Source organism: Macaca nemestrina, chromosome 5 (assembly GCF_043159975.1).
Source record: "Macaca nemestrina isolate mMacNem1 chromosome 5, mMacNem.hap1, whole genome shotgun sequence".
NCBI classification, from domain to species: Eukaryota; Metazoa; Chordata; class Mammalia; order Primates; family Cercopithecidae; genus Macaca; species Macaca nemestrina.
Genome location: NC_092129.1, coordinates 173,473,157 through 173,491,398, shown reverse-complemented (window position 1 = coordinate 173,491,398; position 18,242 = coordinate 173,473,157). Strand labels below are relative to the sequence as shown.

The 18,242-nt window shown below is 42.4% G+C and overlaps 1 long non-coding RNA gene across 2 annotated transcripts in view; it reads left to right on the top strand.

The window, feature by feature from the left end:
• The window catches only part of LOC105482412 (uncharacterized), a 28,339-nt gene extending 18,725 nt beyond the window's left edge, over positions 1-9,614 (top strand). For both annotated transcript variants that reach the window (XR_011624038.1, XR_011624037.1), the window contains 3 exons: positions 5,883-5,975; positions 7,501-7,616; positions 9,360-9,614. This is a non-coding gene — a long non-coding RNA (uncharacterized lncRNA). The remainder of the gene's footprint in view (positions 1-5,882; positions 5,976-7,500; positions 7,617-9,359) is intronic.
• Positions 9,615-18,242: the final 8,628 nt, after the last annotated feature.

The window sequence follows — 18,242 nt, the reverse complement described above, 5'->3', positions numbered from 1 at the left end:
ATTTAGTAATTAGTTACTAAATAGTAAAAACTATTACTGTTAGTAATAGTAAATAGTAAAGACTCCTCCGTTGCCATAAAAATTAAAGTCTATTCAATTCCACATTATATCACCATAAGAAAAGAGGAATATGTGGATTGCTTTGCTGCCAAAAAGGATCTTCAAGGTATACTAGGCTGGGCATAGTGGCTCATGTCTATAATCCCAGCACTTTGGGAGGCCGAGGAGGGTGGATCACCTGAGGTGAGGAGTTCAAGACCAGCCTGGCCAACATGGCAAAAACCCATCTCTACTAAAAAATACAAAAATTAGCTGGGCATGGTGGCAGACACCTATAATTCCAGCTACTCAGGAGGCTGAGGCAGGAGAATCACTGGGATCCAGGAGGCGGAGGTTGCATTGAGCCGAGATTGTGCCACTGCACTTCAGCCTGGGTGACAAGACGAAACTCTGTTAAAAAAAAAAAAAAAAAAAAAGGTATACTAGTTAACTACTGACCACTCTTTGACAAGATAAGGTAAAGGTGAAAATGGAAAGGGTGAATACAATTTGGAGTGCATAGTTCAGTGGCCTCAGGCATATTCACACATAAGTGCAACCATCAGCACAATGTGTTTAGAACATTTTCATCACCTCAGAAAGAAACTTCGTGCCCTTTAGCTATCATTCTATTCTTCTCTCCCCTCTCCTCTTTCCTCATTCCCGTCCCTATCTCCCAGCCTTAAACAAGCACTAGATTAATTTCTGTTCTAGAGATTTCTCTATTCTGGATTTTCATATAAATAGGATTATATAATATGTGACCTTTAAAAACTGGCTTCTTTCACTTAGCATAATATTTTCAAGGTACATCCATATTGTAACATGTATCAGTACTACATTTTTAATGGCTAAATAATATTTCATTGTATATCACGTTTTGTTTGTCCATTCAATAGTTGATAGACATTTGAATTGTTTCCACTTTTAAGCTAGTATGAATAATGCTACTATAAACATTTATGTAAAAATGTTTGTGTGGACATAATTGCTTTCATTTCTTTTAGGTATACACCTAGGAGCAGAATTTCTGGGTCATATTCTTGCTTAATTGAGGAATTGCCAGACTGTTTTCTAAAGTGGCTGTACCATTTTACATTCCCACTAGCAATGCACGAGGATTTCAATTTCTCTACATCCTTGTCAACACTTGCTATTATCTGACTTTTTAATTCTAGCCATCCTAGTGGATGTAAATTGATAACTCATTGTGGCTTTGATTTAAATTTCCCTGATAACTAATTATGTCAAGCATCTGTTTATGTGTTTATTTGCCATTTGTGTATCTACTCAGCAGAAATGCTTTGCCCATTTTTCAATTGGGTTATTTGTCTTATTATTGAATTGTAAGAGTTCTTTATATATTCTGGATACAAGCCCTTTATCAGATATATGATGTGCAAATACTGTCTTTCATTCTGTGGGTTGTCTTCTTTTCTTTTCTTTTTTTTTTTTCCTGGAGACAGAGTCTTGCTCTGTGGCCCAGGCTGGAGTATAGTGGCATGATCTCAGCTCACTGCAACCTCTGCCTCCTTGGGTTCAAGCAATTCTCTTGCCTCAGCCTCCCAAGTAGTTGAGATTACAGTCACGGGCCACCACGCCCAGCTAATTTTTTGTATTTTTAGTAGAGGCAAGGTTTCACCATGTTGGCCAGGGCTGGTCTCGAACTCCTGACCTCAGATGATCTCAGCTTCCCAAAATGCTGGGATTACAGGCATGAGCCACTGCGCCTGGCTTGTCTTTTCTTAATTGTATCTTTTGAAGCACAGAAGTTGTTAACTTTGATGAAGTCAAATTTTTTATTTTGTCACTTGCATTTTTGGTGTCCTATCTAAGAAACTATTGCTTAACCCAAGGTCATAAAGATTTATTTACTCCTACGTTTTCTTCTGTGAGTTTTACTGTTAACTCTTGTATTTAGATCTTTGATCCATTTCGACTTAATTTTTGTTAAAGATATGAGGTAGAGATCCCAATTCATTCTTTTTTATGTGGATATTCAGTTATTTCTGTGTTATTTGTTGAAAAGACTATTCTTTCCTGCCTCAAATTGCCATGGAAACCTTGTTGAAAATCAATTGACCATAGTTATCTATATCGGGGTGTCTAATCTTTTGGCTTCCTGGGCCACAGTGGAAGAACTGTCTTGGGCCACACAGAAAATACACTAACACCAACGATAGCTGATGAGCTAAAAAATAAATAAATAAATAAATAAATAAATAAATAAATAAATAAATAAAAAATTGCAGAAAAACTCATGTCTTTTAGAAAGTTTACAAATTTATGTTGGGCTGCATTCAAAGCCACCATGGGCCACGGGTTGGATGGGCTTGATCTATGTCATCGGTACTGTTATGTCAATACCACATTGTCTTGATTACTGTAGCTTTATGGTAGGTTTTTAGATCAGTAAGTGTGAGTTCCTCATTTTTGTCCTTTTTAAAGATTGCTTGGCTCTTTTGGAGTCATTGACTTTTTAAACTTTGTCTATTATTTCATCTCTTTCTATTAAACATAACTGAAGTGCCCTTTCTGTTTTCCTTTCAATTGCCACAAGCCTTAGTTCATTTACGACCATAATTTGCTCCCAATACTTACATGAGTTCATGCTATTTATTTTTATTTTTATGCCATCTGTCTCTACCATTTTAGAACACAGATGATCAAATAGCCCCTGTGTCTAATTTCTTTTTGGAGTCATTGGTCACAATGTTGTTTGATTCTTGTTCTTTAGAACCTCGCATTCCTCTTGGGCTATCTTTCTTAAAATCATGCCCTAGGCTTTTGTCTTCATTGTTATGGGCACTTGTTTGCTAATGGACCCTGACTCTGCATGCTCCTGTTGAGGCAGGAGGTGCCAGGACCACATGCTTAAGAGCACTCTCTCTCATATAACCTGTGGCCTAGAAAAGAGACACAGTGTGGTTAGCTACAAAGACCAGATTATGTCATCTATCTAGGCTCCTCCATTCTGAAAATGTTGTCCAGAAGCTGTAACAGAATCCTATAAAAACGAACTGCATTTTCCCTAAATCTGTGGGCTATCTATTCTAGATATTTAGACTAGACAGATCCATTCACTAATAGTGCAAAGAAGTACAGAGATGCCCTCCAAGCAGCCTTCCTTCTAGTTGTAATTATGGCAAGACACCAGAATATTATGATACAAATTCCCTCTCTTCTTCAAGGTCTGCGGCTCCTTTGCACATAGTCCACAGAACACTCACTTTTTTCAGCAGAGTCAGAGACTGACCAAAGTGGTGTCTGAGAGTTGGTCAGAGGTCTGGGCAATCGCTGAGTCACCTGGGATTTCTTATTTCTTTCCATCTTTGTGTGACTTCCTAAAAAGATAGGAAGGAACTAAAACATAAGACATTCAACAGCTTTCTTATAATAATCACCAAGAAATATAATGGGGAAAGATCCCACTAACACAAAATACATATAAACAATTTAAACAAGAAATGTTCGAGATAAAAGACAAGGTGGGGAAAAAAATGTTCAGTTTATGTAACTGATACAGATTTAATCATCTTTTTATATAAAGTGGCCAACTACAAATCAATAAGAGAGGACTGTCTTTATTAAAAATTGTGGGATGAGGAGGAGCTGGATGCTAGTCCAGACTGTTTCACAGTTGCCACCAAGGGAAACACCAGGAAAGAAGAAGGAGATGGTGAAGTGGCAGATTTAGTATTTATGTGAAACTATATAGTTGTCCTTCAGTATATGGGGGGATTGTTTCCAGGACCCCCACATATTGTCTTATGCCCAATTTCTGCCTCTAAAGAAAGAAGAAGTAAAAACTAAAAGGCAGAAATGAAATCCACAGGCAGACAGCCCGGCGCCGCACCCTGGGCCTGGTAGTTAAAGATGGACCCCTGACCTAATTGGTTCTGTTATTTATAGATTACAGACATTGTATAGGAATGCACTATGAAAATCCCCATCCTGTTTTGTTCCGATCTAATTACCGGTGCATGCAGCCTCCAGTCACGTACCCCCTGCTTGCTCAATCAATCACTATCCCCTCACACGCACCCCCTTAGAGTTGTGAACCCTTAAAAGGGACAGGAATTGCTCACTCGGGGAGCTCGGCTCTTGAGACAGAAGTCTTGCCGATGCCCCTGGCCAAATAAACCCCTTCCTTCTTTATTTCGGTGTCTGAGGAGTTTTGTCTGCGGCTTGTCCTGCTACACCCTAAGGAGCTCAGTATAGGAAAAGTCAGCCCTTCCTATATGTGGATTTCACATCCCACAAATACTGTATTTTCCATCGACCTTTGGTTGAAAAAATTTCTGGTATAAGTGGATCCACTCAGTTCAAATCCACACTATTGAAGAGTAAATTATAATTAAAAGAAAACCCTATAGGACCAATCTCCTCAATTCCACCTATGTTTTGGGAAGATGGAGTGGAAGAATGTTGGGATCTCTTCGCTTCCTCTACAAAATAAGTATAAAACATGCTTTTTAAAATTAATTAATTAATTAATTATTTTTTAGACAGAGTTTTGCTCTTGTCGCCCAGGCCAGAGCACAGTGGCACAATCTGGGCTCACTGCAACCTCCACCTCCCAGGCTTAAGTGATTCTCCTGCTTCAGCCTCCCAAGTAGCTGGGATTATATGCATGCACCACTATGCCCGGCTAAGTTTTTGTATTTAGTGGAGACACGGTTTCTCCATGTTGGCCAGGCTATTACTGAACACCAGTGAACACCAAAACAAACCACTGGGGAACCATTTATTCCTTGATCCACCTCCATGAATCTTTTACTTAATGAGACATGGATATTGAATGCATTAAAGACTTAATTTTTAGAATATAACATATTAGCCTTTAAATATGATTTAATATCTATCATAAGGATTCAAACACACAAACCACTTAGCTGAATTTCTAAAACACATTACAGGAAAATTATTGGCTACCCCTCCCTGCAGAGTGCACGCCTATAATCCCAGCTACTCAAGAGCTGAGGCAGAATTGCTTAAAGCGGGGAGGCGGAGGTTGCAATGAGCTGAGATTGCACCACTGCCCTCCAGACTGGGCGACAGAGTGAGACTCTGTCTTAAAAAATAAATAAATAAATAAATAAAATAAAATAAAATAAAAAATAGAGATGGGATCTTGCTATATTGCCCAGGCTGATCTCCTACTCCTAGGCAAAAATGATCCTCCCACCTAGGTCTCCCAAAATGCTAGGATTACAGGTGTGAGCCACCATGCTCAGCCCAAAAGGGGCATTCTAAGATCATCATCAAAAAGTATAGTTTCTTGTACGTCTGCAGTTCTCAAAGTATGGTTCCTGGAGCAGTCAGCACTGGAAACTTGGAAATGAAATTATCTGGCCCTTCCCCAGACCCGCAGAATCAGAAACTCTGCAGGGAGGGGTAGCCATCTGCGTTTTCAAGCCCAGGTGATTCTGAGGTATGCTAGCCTTTGAGAACACCCGTCACAAGGAAATACTTTTCCTGTAATGTGTTTTAGAAATTCAGCTAAGTAGTTTGTATGTTTGAATCCTTATTATACATATTAAATCATATTTAAAGGCTAATATGTTACATTCTAAAAATTAAGTCTTTAATGCATTCGATTTCCGTGTCTCATTAAGTAAAAGATTCACGGAGGTGGATCAAGGAATAGGTGGTTCCCTAATGGTTTGTTTTATTGGTTCGTTGGTGTCTCAAGAAAAAGAGTCCATGGTTGGGCCAACAGCAAAGGGAACAAATAGACAAATTCCCAAGTCCTGCAGGAAGAACACGGCTTGTTTAGGGACCCTCCACAATTCCCTGACTGATTCCAACCACTTCTGTCTCTCTCCTCACGAACACTGTAGATGCCCCTGGATCCATAAACCAAGAAATCTCAGCTGCAAGTCTTAGAGCTGCGAAGTGGATTTTTCAGGAAACTATGCACATAGCCTGTCATGGTAACACTTTCTCCTTTTTTCTTCTCTATTGGAACTTCCATTTTCACCATTAGAATAAAGAGAGGGAATGAAAGAATGACAGTATCTGTCTGGAATGATCACAGAAATGATTGTGCCTCGGTCATAATGCGAGTGGTCAAGAATTAATAGCCCTCAAAACATGCCAGTAGATTTGCAGTAATTATTTCATCTTATAGATTTAGAGCTTTAAAATCCTCCTCATTTTATAGATAGGGAAACTGAGGCTCTGAGAAAGAAAATGACAAGCCCGTGAGGTGCCAGTGAGAGGCAGGACCAGGAGCAGAACATGGCCATCTGACTTGGAGCCTAGGGCTTTGTCACTGCAACCTGCCTCCCTTAAGTCTCTGCCTCCTGCAGTAATAGCTAGATGGAAAGCAGAAAGCCCTCCAAGTCCTAGGAACACACTGCACATGGTAGCATTTGACTAGCCTTCCCTGCTCACACACACACATATTTGCTTGATGTGGAACAAGTTACAAAATTCTTTGGTGTAGTCTTAGTTCATGAGTCATCTTAATATATAGACGGGTGTGAAAATGACCTCCTGTTTGTGAACCGCGGAGAGATTTGCTCTGGTTTTGTTCTTGGTGCCTTCAGGGAAAGAGTCTGTTTGAAAGCCCCTCCTCACTTCCCCTCTCTCTTCCTTTTGGACCCAGCAGCTGAGAACTCATTTTTCTTGGAGTCATTTTCACAGCCTAGTCTATGAAGAATGCTGCTGCGTGATAAAATCCTCACTGAACCGCGGCAAAATGAGAAAAAGGGACAATGTAGCAAGTTTTTTAAAAAGCCATGTTTCCGAAGTTTAAAGGACCGTCCTTTATTTGAAATTAAGTCCTTCCTCTTTTGTATGTATGTTAAAATACCGTATTTAGAAATAGATGATGGAAGTCACTTAATTAAATGGCAAAACAAAAAGTTGGCCATTATATATTTGTTAATCTTCTTAGTATTTCTAATCCATGAGATTCAAATGTCTGAGAACAAGGCCAGCACAGTAGCTCACGCCTGTAATCCCAGCACTTTGGGAGGCCGAGGCAGGCGAATCACCCAAGGTTGGGAGTTTGAGACTAGCCTGGCCAACATGGTAAACCCCATCTCTACTAAAAATACAAAAATTAGCTGGGCATAGTGGCACATGTCTGTAATCCCAGCTACTTGGGAGACTGAAGCAGGAGAATCACTTGAACCTGGGAGGTGGAGGTTGCAGTGAGCCGAGATCGTACCACTGTACTCCAGACTGGCCAAGACAGCGAGACTCTGTCTCCAAAAAAAAAAAAAATCTATGAGAACAATGTCTTTAAGTCATTGCTTTTTTTAAAAGTGCTTCTTACCCATATGTGAAGAGCCAGTTTTTTCTTTCCAGTCAGTTGTGCAACATTATTATAAAATATAATGAAAAGAATTAATTTTTAAAAAAACCAAAATGCTGCCTGGATGTTGCGGTACTGTCAGATCGTTATAAAAGTTCCCCTATCTGCCCAATTTCTTCATTTTCTCACTGCAGACTAGCGGTTAAATAGTTGGGAAAACAGCCCCCATCTGTAGGACACCCCTGCAGTACATGAAGTTGGAACATCACACTCTGTAACACCAGACTCTGCAAGGATGTGATGAGAAAAGGTATGGCCCAATCCATTTGGGAAACGCTGAGAAAATAATGCAGAAATTTCAGAGCCATTCATCTGGTGATACGGGGAGCAACATGCAATCTTTTTCCAACTTATCTGACCATAGAACCACCACCCCTATTTTTAGTAGTTCATCTCGTTCATGTCTTTCTCTTAACTCTCATGTTTCACAGATCGCAGTTTGGGAAACCATGCTCTGAAACATAGCAGCCGCCTGTTTTCTAGGAGAGAACACTGATGGCATGCCCCCTAGGCCAGCTTTGCATTTAGAACACTGAGATGGGCCACACTGCAGTATGTGGATGTGTCTGTGTGCCCACATCTCTTCCTACAACTTTACTTCATCGGAAGCAAAACTAACCCAGTGTTTTCCTCTCCCTTACGCCAATTGATGTCACTTCTAACCTTGCCTCCTTTCTCTGACCTGCACCCGTGGTGCCAGTGAAAGCTCCTGTGCCTTGCTACCTTTCTCCTTTCTCCAGTTCAGCTCACCCAGCCCCTTCCTACTGTTGATGTCTCTCGTTGTGCACGTAAATTCACCGTGTGCCTGTCAGTAGAAGTCATCTTTATCCTTTAAATCCTTCCTTTACACTCCTGCCAAAGTCAGAGTCATCTTCTAAAGCCACGCCTCTAACCACACCATGCAGGGCTTACAATTCTTCCCTACTGTCCATGTACAGGGTCCTTTCGACACACAAGAACATAATGTCCCTCTTCAACCCTGTGCCCGCCAACCCTGAACCATCCCCCACCACCATTGCGTGGTCACACCCCGTGAACCCTTTGGGTCTCAGCTTCCCCCTAAGGGCAGGATAGCAGCTAAAGAAGCAATATGATAAAACAAGGAAAAGAAGAGGGCATGGCATTTTGAGGTCAGGCTTCCCAGCATGGTTTCTGGGGCACTCCAGGTTGCTGTGAAGGTGAAGCATTGTGGGAGGGAGGGAGAAGTGTGTGGCTTCTAGTTCCAGCTTGGAGTTGGACAGAGGAGGCAGTCAGTGAGAAGGGGCTATGTGGAGTGGAGAGGATTCTTTGGGAAGGATGTACTGACTAGAGTCATTAGGAGAAGAGAGATACTTCATTTCCTAAACTTGCAACCATACACATAGCATGATACATATACACATAGCATGATAGTGCTGTCTTCTGTGTAAGACCACGTGTGCTTAGTCATCCAAATTCTCACTTATTGGCTATGCAAAGATGCTTAGGAAACTAAAGTATAATTTGAGACAATTTTTTTAAAAAAACTTACTACCTCATGTAGGCCTTTATTTGTACTCCTTGACCTAACTTCCACAGTACTCCATAGGTTTCTGGGGCATGTAGCATATTTTATTCTGTACTTCAGTATTTGGGGAAATTCTCTTTTCCTTATATATGCCTCTCCAGATGTGATCAGATGCCTGATTCATCTTGCAAATCTGAAGTGTCACCTGGTAGTAGGAATAACCATTGTCATATTTACTGAATGAATTCGTGCTATAAATTTCTACAACTTGTCAGCTTGAAACTTGCATTCACCCACAAAATTCTATTTCAGACTCACCCTTGCTGCTTTTGCAAATAAATGCAGTTGAGAGATTCATTTGCAAGTGAAGCAGCGTATCTTACACCACAAACACTCATCTCAGAGAGCTGAAAGAATCCAGAACGCTTTCTCTCTCCAGATGCAAGATGTTTTTGTTTGGTTATTGTTTCACTTGGTTTCTCTTGATGTCTTCTCGTTTACTTGCAGGTCACTATCAGCGAGATACCTGCATCTATGGACCTAGGGATTTAAAGTGGCTCTATGAATCTTCCAGCATGTTCGCAAACAAGTTGGAGCTGCAGACATATCCACTTACTGTGGAATGCCTAGAACTGAGGATTTAAGAGAAAACTCTGAATCAGGGTGAAGTCCCAGTGGAACCAGACTGGTATTTGCTCCAAGAGTAAGAGCTACTTCAAAGAAAATATAAAATATCAACAATAAAAAAACTAATAACTCTTATTTTGGAATATGTGCCCTACTTTCCTCATACATCTTGTCTAGGACACGTGGCAGCCCTGGGGACCGCCTATGAGCCTGCAGGAAGAACATCCCTGGATCACTGTGAACATGGAAGGCATGAAAGTTCAATTGACTACAGCTGGCACCTTAGCCATGAGCTGCTGTTTCTTAACTCCCAATCTAACTTAACTCCTAATCTAACCCATTCTTATCATAGTCTTAAATATAATCTTACATATGTTGTAGAATGCCCTAATTAAGGAGTGTCCCTCCAGAAATTAGTGGTTTTTCCCTGTCTCCCTTAGTGAGAAAGAAATCCAGCTTTCTTTTTTTCTTTTTTTTTTTTTTTGGAGACAGGGGCTCACTTTGTCATCCAGACTGGAGTGCAGTGGCATGATCTCAGCTCACTGCAGTCTCGACCTCCTGGACTCAAGCCATCCTCCTCCCACCTCAGTCCCCCAAGCAGCTGGGACTACAAGTGCACGCCATCATGCCTGGCAATTTTCTTTGTACTTTTTATAGAGACGAGGTCTCACCATATTGCCTGGGCTGCCAGCTATTTGATATGTAAGCAAGAACGGGAAGTTACCTTAAAGCAAAGTAGTTTCTTCTTGCTGTGCCAAGAACCACTAAATTACTGAACGCTTATGTAAGTACAGAGCCAAGAGCCTTGTTATTCTGGGAAAAAGGTTTAACCAAGCTCTTTGAATTTTGAGAGCTTTGTGAAAATTAGTCTCACTTCTTAGTGGAAGAATTGGCCACCAAGAAGAAGACAGTGGAACTCCGTTGCGTGGGGCTCACGCCTGTTTGTCAACGCTGATCTGCTGGCAGAATGTAACCCTCAGCCATTACTTTCCCTTAAAAATCTCATGTATTTATAGCAGCATTCTTCGCAATAGCCAAAAAGTGGAAGCAACCCAAATGCCCGTGGACAGACAAATGGATAAACAGAACGGGGGGCACATACATTCGATAGAATATGATTCAGCCTGAAAAAGGAAGGAAATTCTGACACATGCCACAACGTGGATGCACCCTGAAAACATCATATTACGTGGAAGAAGCCAGACATTAAAGGTCATGTATTATATGGTTCCATTTATACGAAATGTCCAGAATAAACAAATCTACAGAGACAGAGAATGGTGGTTGCCAGGTGGTGGGAGGAGAGGGAGAGTGGGGAGTTTTTATTATTCAATGGGTACAAAGTTTCAGTTTGGGAAGATGAAGAGTTCTGGAGAGGGATGGTGGTGATGGTAGCCAACAACACAAATATATTTAATGACATTGAACTGTACACTTAAAAATGGTTAAGATCGGCTGGGCACGGTGGCTCATGCCTGTAATCCCAGCACTTTGGGAGGCAGAGGTGGGAGGATCACGAGGTCAAGAGTTCAAGAGCATCCTGGTCAACATGGTGAAACCCTGTCTTTTCTCAAAATACAAAAATTAGCTGGGTGTGGTGGTGCCTGCCTGTAATCTCAGCTTCTCAGGAGGTTGAGGCAAGAGAATTGCTTGAATCTGGGAGGCAGAGGTTGCAGTGATCCAAGATCGCGTCACTGCACTCCAGCCTGGTGACAGAGTGAGACTCCATCTCAAAAAAAAAAAAAAAAAAAAAAAAAAGGTTAAGATCTTAAATTTTATGTTATATTGATTTTTTACCTCAATAAAAAAGTTTTTAAAATTATAAAACAGCCACACAAATGTTCTGCTCCATCCAGAACCTGTAAGGTCAACCACAGCAGGGGGTCAGCCTCCATCACAGAACCTGGACCAGACCTTCAGTAGAGAGTGAACAGGTGCTTCACTACCCTACAGTCCCCTTCTCCTCCTTTCCCCAGAGTCAAAAGCTCAAAACTCACCTTCCAGCTATAGCAGTAAATTCACGAAGCTGTCCACCTCCCCTCTCTCAGGTCCAAATCCCTCCCTGTCAAGGGCATAGGGATCCCCAAGTATTCACCCCATTGCTTGATAGAGTGTGGCATTTGTTGACATAGGTAGAATTGGGAGCAATGCATTACAAATATGCTAATTTTGAAATGCCTATTTGGCACCCAAAATGAGCTATCAAATAAACAGCAGGACATACAATGGGAAGCTCAAAAGAAAGGCTGGGTTGCAAAAATGAATGCGGGCTCCTAGCACAGAAAGCGTAGACTGGAATGGAAATGGATAAGCTCACCCTGAGAAAAGCAGAGACAGAAGAGCAAGTGTGTGGCCAAAGACTGAGTTAGCTGGACGAATGAAAATGGAGGAAACATCACCCAAGTCTTTCTAACCCACCCACATGAGATGGCCAAATTAAGGACAGAATTCAATCGGGACATTTTGTGTTCCAATGAGAGAAATTGAACCAAGAGGCTTGTATTGGAAACTTTGTGATTTCCAAAAGAAACAGGATGCAGAAACTGAAAAACCAGAGAATAAACCACATGACTCTTGCTCTGGCATAACTCCCTGCTCTCTGTAAATCAACTTTATGCCACAGCAGGAAACACTGCTATGGCAGCAACGGAACTCATCTCCTCCAGCTCCGCCATCAAGGACAACTGAGCTTCCTTTCAATTCCAGTTCAAAAAATTCCATGGAAGAATAGATGGGTTCAGCTTAGGTCATGTGACCACCCTATTGCTATCATCTGAATGTTTGTGTCCCCTCAAAAACTTGTAAGTTGAAATTCTAACCCCTAAGGTGATAGTATTTAAAGATGGGATCTTTGGGAGGTGACTGGGTCTTGAGGATGGAGCCCTCATGAATGGAATTAGCGTCCTTGTAAAAGAGGCCCCGGAAGGCTGGGAGCAGTGGCTCATGCTGTAATCCCAGCACTTTGGGAGATGAGGTGGGCGGATCACAAGGTCAGGAGTTCAAGACCAGACTGACCAACATGGTGAAACCCCGTCCCTACTAAAAATACAATTAGCCAGGTATGGAGTCACGTACCTGTAATCCCAGCTACTCGGGAGGCTGAGGCAGGGGAATCACTTGAACCCAGGAGGCAGAAGCTGCAGTGAGCCGAGATTGCACCATTGCACTCCAGCCTGGGCAACAGAGCGAGACTCTGTCTCCAAAAAAAAACAAAAAAAACAAAAAAAAAACGGGTCCGACAGAGCTGCTTGGCCCCTTCCACTGTGTGAGACAACACTGTGAGAAGGCACAATCTATGAACCAGGCACAATTTATGAACCAGGAACCTCTCACCAGACACTGAATCTGCCAGTGCCTTGATCTTAAACTCATCAGCCTCCAGAACTAAAAGAAATAAATTTCTGATGTTTATAAGCTACTTAGTTTAAGGTATTTTTGTAATTACAGCCCCAAAGGACTAAGATACCTGCCAATATTGGATAGGTTGGGTTGGAGCCAGTGCCTAGACCAGTCTGTAACTGTGACCAGAGAGGAAGGGTTTGTGAAAATAGGGAAGTCCTCACCAGAATAGCCAGATTTTTTTTTTTTTGAGACGGAGTTTCACTCTTATCGCCCAGGCTGGAGTATAATGGTGCGATATCAGCTCACTGCAACCTCCCCCTCCCGGGTTCAAGCGATTCTCCTGCCTCAGCCTCCCAAGTAGCTGAGATTACACGCATGCGCCACCATGCCCGGCTAATTTTGTATTTTTAGTAGAGATGGGGTTACTCCATGTTGGTCAGGCTGGTTTCAAACTCCCGACCTCAGGTGATCCGCCCGCCTCGGTCTCCCAAAGTACTGGGATTATAGGCGTGAGCCACTGCGCCCTACCAGAATAGCCAGATTTGAGTGAGAAAAGCATTTCCTAAAAAAGGTTGGAAGAGGCCCAGGCAGACAAAAGTAAGTCCCCACTATACAACATCCAGACTCTTTGAGGCAGAAGCCTGTGTACAAAGATACGGTAACAAAGGAAGTAGTGACACCAGCCACACACACCCTCTCCCTCTAGTTGCCATTCCTTGTTTCTAAAAGAGATCATATCTTAATAATTATAGAACTCTAGCTGGCCTGGGGTGTCTGCCGCTGAAACTTCAATTGCAGCTCATTCAGGAGAAGCTAAGGCATATCACAGGTCTCAAAGCATCAGGTACACTATAGCAGTCCCACCCAGGGGACTGGGGTGGTCTGTTCTCAGCATTTTCCACCAATTTCGTAACAAGTAAGAGCCTAATTCTTCCAGACCCCATCTCCCCAAAGGCAACTAAATCAGAAGGAAAGATCTACTGAATACTGGTTCACAGAAGCCTAAAGCCGCCTCATCAGAGCCTGGGGATTCCATCCTGTTGACCCAGTGGACTTCTTTGTCTTATCACAGCAGAACATATCAGCACTAGAAATCAACACGTTGTTCCAGGCAGTGGTCATCAACCGTGATGAGGACAAGATGGCTTTTGCTTTCTTATCTCTCTACTCCCAGCACAGAAACATTGCCTGTCCTTGCTCTCATATGCTCATCCCTGTGGATGAGATCATCACAATTAAAACTAGAGCGTTCACTATTGATGATCGATTACCTACCTTGCTCACAAAATACGCCCAGAAGGGCTTATCTTATATATATATACACACTTTTTTTTTTCAGAGACAGGGTCTTACTATGTTGCCCAGACTGATCTCAAACTCCTGGCCTCAAGTGATCCTCCCACTTCAGCCCCCAAAGCACTGGGATAACAGGCGTGAGCCACTGTGCCCAGCTGACATATTTTTTTTCCGAGTGGGATCAGGGTAACTTGGAAGGTAGCCAAAGCTGGGGCAGAGAAGGCAAGAAAGGCCCTGCTCTCACTGACTGTTGGAGAATGATAATTCTTTCAGAGTTTTCTGGGTTAGCAATGATGGGACCAAAAAGTCTAAGGTGAACAGTGTTATGGCAGGGACAAGACAGGGGCAACCTATGTATGAGAAGCAATGATTGCAGTCCATTGAAACAAATTACAGCTACAAAAAAAACATCCAATGCTCCATGATTCTGAAAAGGAGACAGGTGAGCAAAAGCACAGATTCTTACATAGTGTTGATTATTTCTATCCGGGGTTGCTGTGGATAGTGAGAAGCCTGTACTGAAGTTCTGGCTAACAGCTGTGTTATCAATCATTGATTGTTGGGGCCCTATCAAGTCCTACCCTGTTTAAGTCCTTCTGTTTAATAGTGAGTGAATGAATGAATGGTGATAAGCCCTTCGGGGCGTATTTTGTGAGCAATGTAGGTAATCGATCATCCATAGTGAACGCTCTAGTTTTAATTGTGATGATCTCATCCACAGGGATGAGCATATGAGAGCAAGGACAGGCAATGCTTCTGTGCTGGGAGTAGAGAGATAAGAAAGCAAAAGCCATCTTGTCCTCATCACGGTTGATGACCACTGCCTGGAACAACGTGTTGATTTCTAGTGCTGATATGTTCTGCTGTGATAAGACAAAGAAGTCCACTGGGTCAACAGGATGGAATCCCCAGGCTCTGATGAGGCGGCTTTAGGCTTCTATGAACCAGTATTCAGTAGATCTTTCCTTCTGATTTAGTGTATATATATATATACACACAGACACACATATATATATGTAGCCAGGTGTGACAGTATATGCCTGTAGTCCCTAGCTACTCATGAGGCTGAGGTGCTTGAGCCCAGGAGTTCAAGGTTACAGTGAGTTATGATCCTTGGGTATATCTTCTAGGTATGTATACATGCTTTTTTGTTGTTTTTGTTTTTGTTTTAAATTTGAGATGGAGTCTCACTTTGTTGCCCAGGCTGAGGTGCAGTGGTGCAATCTTGGCTTACTGCAACTTCCGCCTTCCAGTTTCAAGCGATTCTCCTGTCTCAGTCTCCCGAGAAATTGGAATTATAGGTGCGTGCCACCACGCTTGGCTAATTTTTTATATTTTTAGTAGAGATGGGGTTTCACCGTGTTAGCCAGGATGGTCTTGATCTCCTGACATCATGATCCACCTGCCTTGGCCTCCCAAATACCTGGGATTACAGGCGTGAGCCACCATGCCTGGCCGTATACATGTTAATAAACACCACTGCACTCCAGCCTGAGTGACAATGCAAGACCTTGTATTTTTTTTTTTTCTTTTTTGAGATGGAGTCTCGCTCTGTCACCCAGACTGGAGTGCAGTGGCACGATCTCGGCTCACTGTAACCTCTACCTCCTGGGTTCAAGTGGTTCTCCTGCCTCAGCCTCCCAAGTAGCTGGGACTACAGGCGTGTACCACCACACCTGGCTAATTTTTGTACTTTTAGTAGAGACAGGGTTTCACAATGTTGTCCAGGCTGGCTCAAACTCCTGACCTTAGGTGATCCATCTGCCTCAGCCTCCCAAAGTGCTGGGATTACAGGTGTGAGCCACCATGCCCAGGCATAAGACCCCATCTTTTATTTGTTTGTTTTTTGAGACGAAGTTTTGCTCTTGTTGCCCAGGCTGGAGTGCAGTGGTGCAATCTTGTCTCACTGTAACCTCTGCCTCCCGGGTTCAAGCGATTCTCCTGCCGCACCCTCCTGAGTAGCTGGGATTACAGGCGCCCGCCACCATGCCTAGCTACTTTTTTGTATTTTTAGTAGAGACGGGGTTTCATTATGTTGGCCGGGCTGGTCTCAAACTCCTGACCTCAGGTGATCCATCCCCCTTGGCCTCCCAAAGTGCTGGGATTAAGGTGTGAACCACTATACCCAGCCGCAAAACCCCACCTTGAAAAAAAAGAACACGTGTGAAGACAGCCTTCATGATTAAGCTGGATATTTATCATTTCACAGGAGTACTAGTGAGGAGCAGAATGATATTAGAGGCAGCGTGTAGTGTGAGCTACTCCAGCCACAGAGCAGGAGCCTCTTAAACATATGAATGTATGCTGATGCTTTCATTTTATCCTGAGCTCCCTCCTCACACCCTAAATCCAGACCTTCTTAATCAAGCTTCATCAAGTTCTGCATGTCATGTTATATGCTGCTCCACCAAACTGAGTTTCACAATGCTGTCCAAGACTTTAGAAGCATAATCTGTTAAATTCTATTTATTCTCATCAAGCCTTATTGTGTGATACTATGTCCCTTACAGACATACACACTGTGTTATTGAACCTAAAATTCTACTAATTATAAGTTCCATAATTTCTTGTACCACTAAAAAATATAAAAGCTTGCCAATTAAACTATGACAATGCTTTTTTATAACCGCTTATAATTTTTATTTTAAAAAATTTAGACAGGGCGCAGTGGCTCATGCCTGTAATCCCAGCACTTTGGGAGCCCAAGGAGGGTGAATCACGAGGTCAGGAGATCAAGACCACCCTGGCCAACACAGTAAACCCTGTCTCTACTAAAAATACAAAAAGTAGCTGGACGTGATGACACGTGCCTGTAATCCCAGCTACTCGGGAGGCTGAGGCAGGAGAATCGCTTGAACCAGGGAGTCAGAGGTTGCACCAAGCTGAGATCGCGCCACTACACTCCAGCCTGGCGACAGAGCAAGACTCCATCTCAAAAAATAAATAAATAAATAAATTTCAAGGGTGTTTTTTTAGACCAAGGATTTGCAAACTATAGCTCATGGTCCAAATCCAACCTGCTACCTGTTCTTGTAAATGAAGTTTAACTGGGAGGCAGCCAAGCTCACTGGTTTCCTTTTTGGCTGCTTCTGCAGGATGCCTTCAGAGTCAGAAATATTTATCTGGCCAACCCCTGCTCTTGCTTCATTTAGACACATTTTTAAAAATCATACTTTATTTTTTATTTATACACAAGATTGACATAAATGAAATAAATTGGTCATTTCTTTACAACAAATATGCAAGAAAACATGGATTTGTGGTCATTTCTCTGAAAACAAATATTTGCTCCACTAAATTCAAATTTTGGCCCTGCTGATTTGTTTTCTGTGCCCTTTTCATTTCACTGCCAAATCATAGTGTCATCTTTTTGAAAATATTTTAAATAGGATCAGCAATAAAGATCGGGCTTCTCATGTGGGATCACTGCTAAGGCTGGAGTCCTCTGAAAGTTCTATGGGGGAGGAAAGATATTTTTTTCCTATACCCTTCATAGTTTTTAGGTGCCCTCCCCACCATAATGAAAGATGGATTAACAACAGAAAAGCTGACATTTATTAACATGTATACATACCCATACCCAGAAGATATGCAGGGAAAAATAAGTGACTTTCAGAGACATGGCTTAGAACTCAGGCTTTAACACCATCTTCATCTCAAAGGAAATTGAGGGAGGCAAGTTATGGAGAGGTGACCAGGAAACGCACAGTAAGCAAGGGTAAATTTCATCATGCAAATTTAAAAGTCAGTGCCTTCTTCATTGATGGGCATCTTTATTGATTTAATCCTCCTCTTTCTGGTGCAGAGGGAAACACCCTTATAAATAGAGATTTCCTTACATGTAAAGTTCTCTTACAAAAAGGTAACTTTAGCAGGGCTCAGTGACTCATGCCTATGATCCCAGTACTTTGGGAGACCGACGTGGGTGGATCATGAGGTCAGGAATTCCAGACCAGCCGGACCAACATAGTGAAACCCTGTCTCTCCTAAAAATACAAAGATTAGCCAGGTGTGGTGGCGGGCGCCTGTAATACCAGCTACTCAGGAGGTTGAGGCAGGAGAATCACTTGAACTCGGGAGGCAGAACTTGCAGTGAGCAGAGATCGCAGCACTGCACGCAAACCT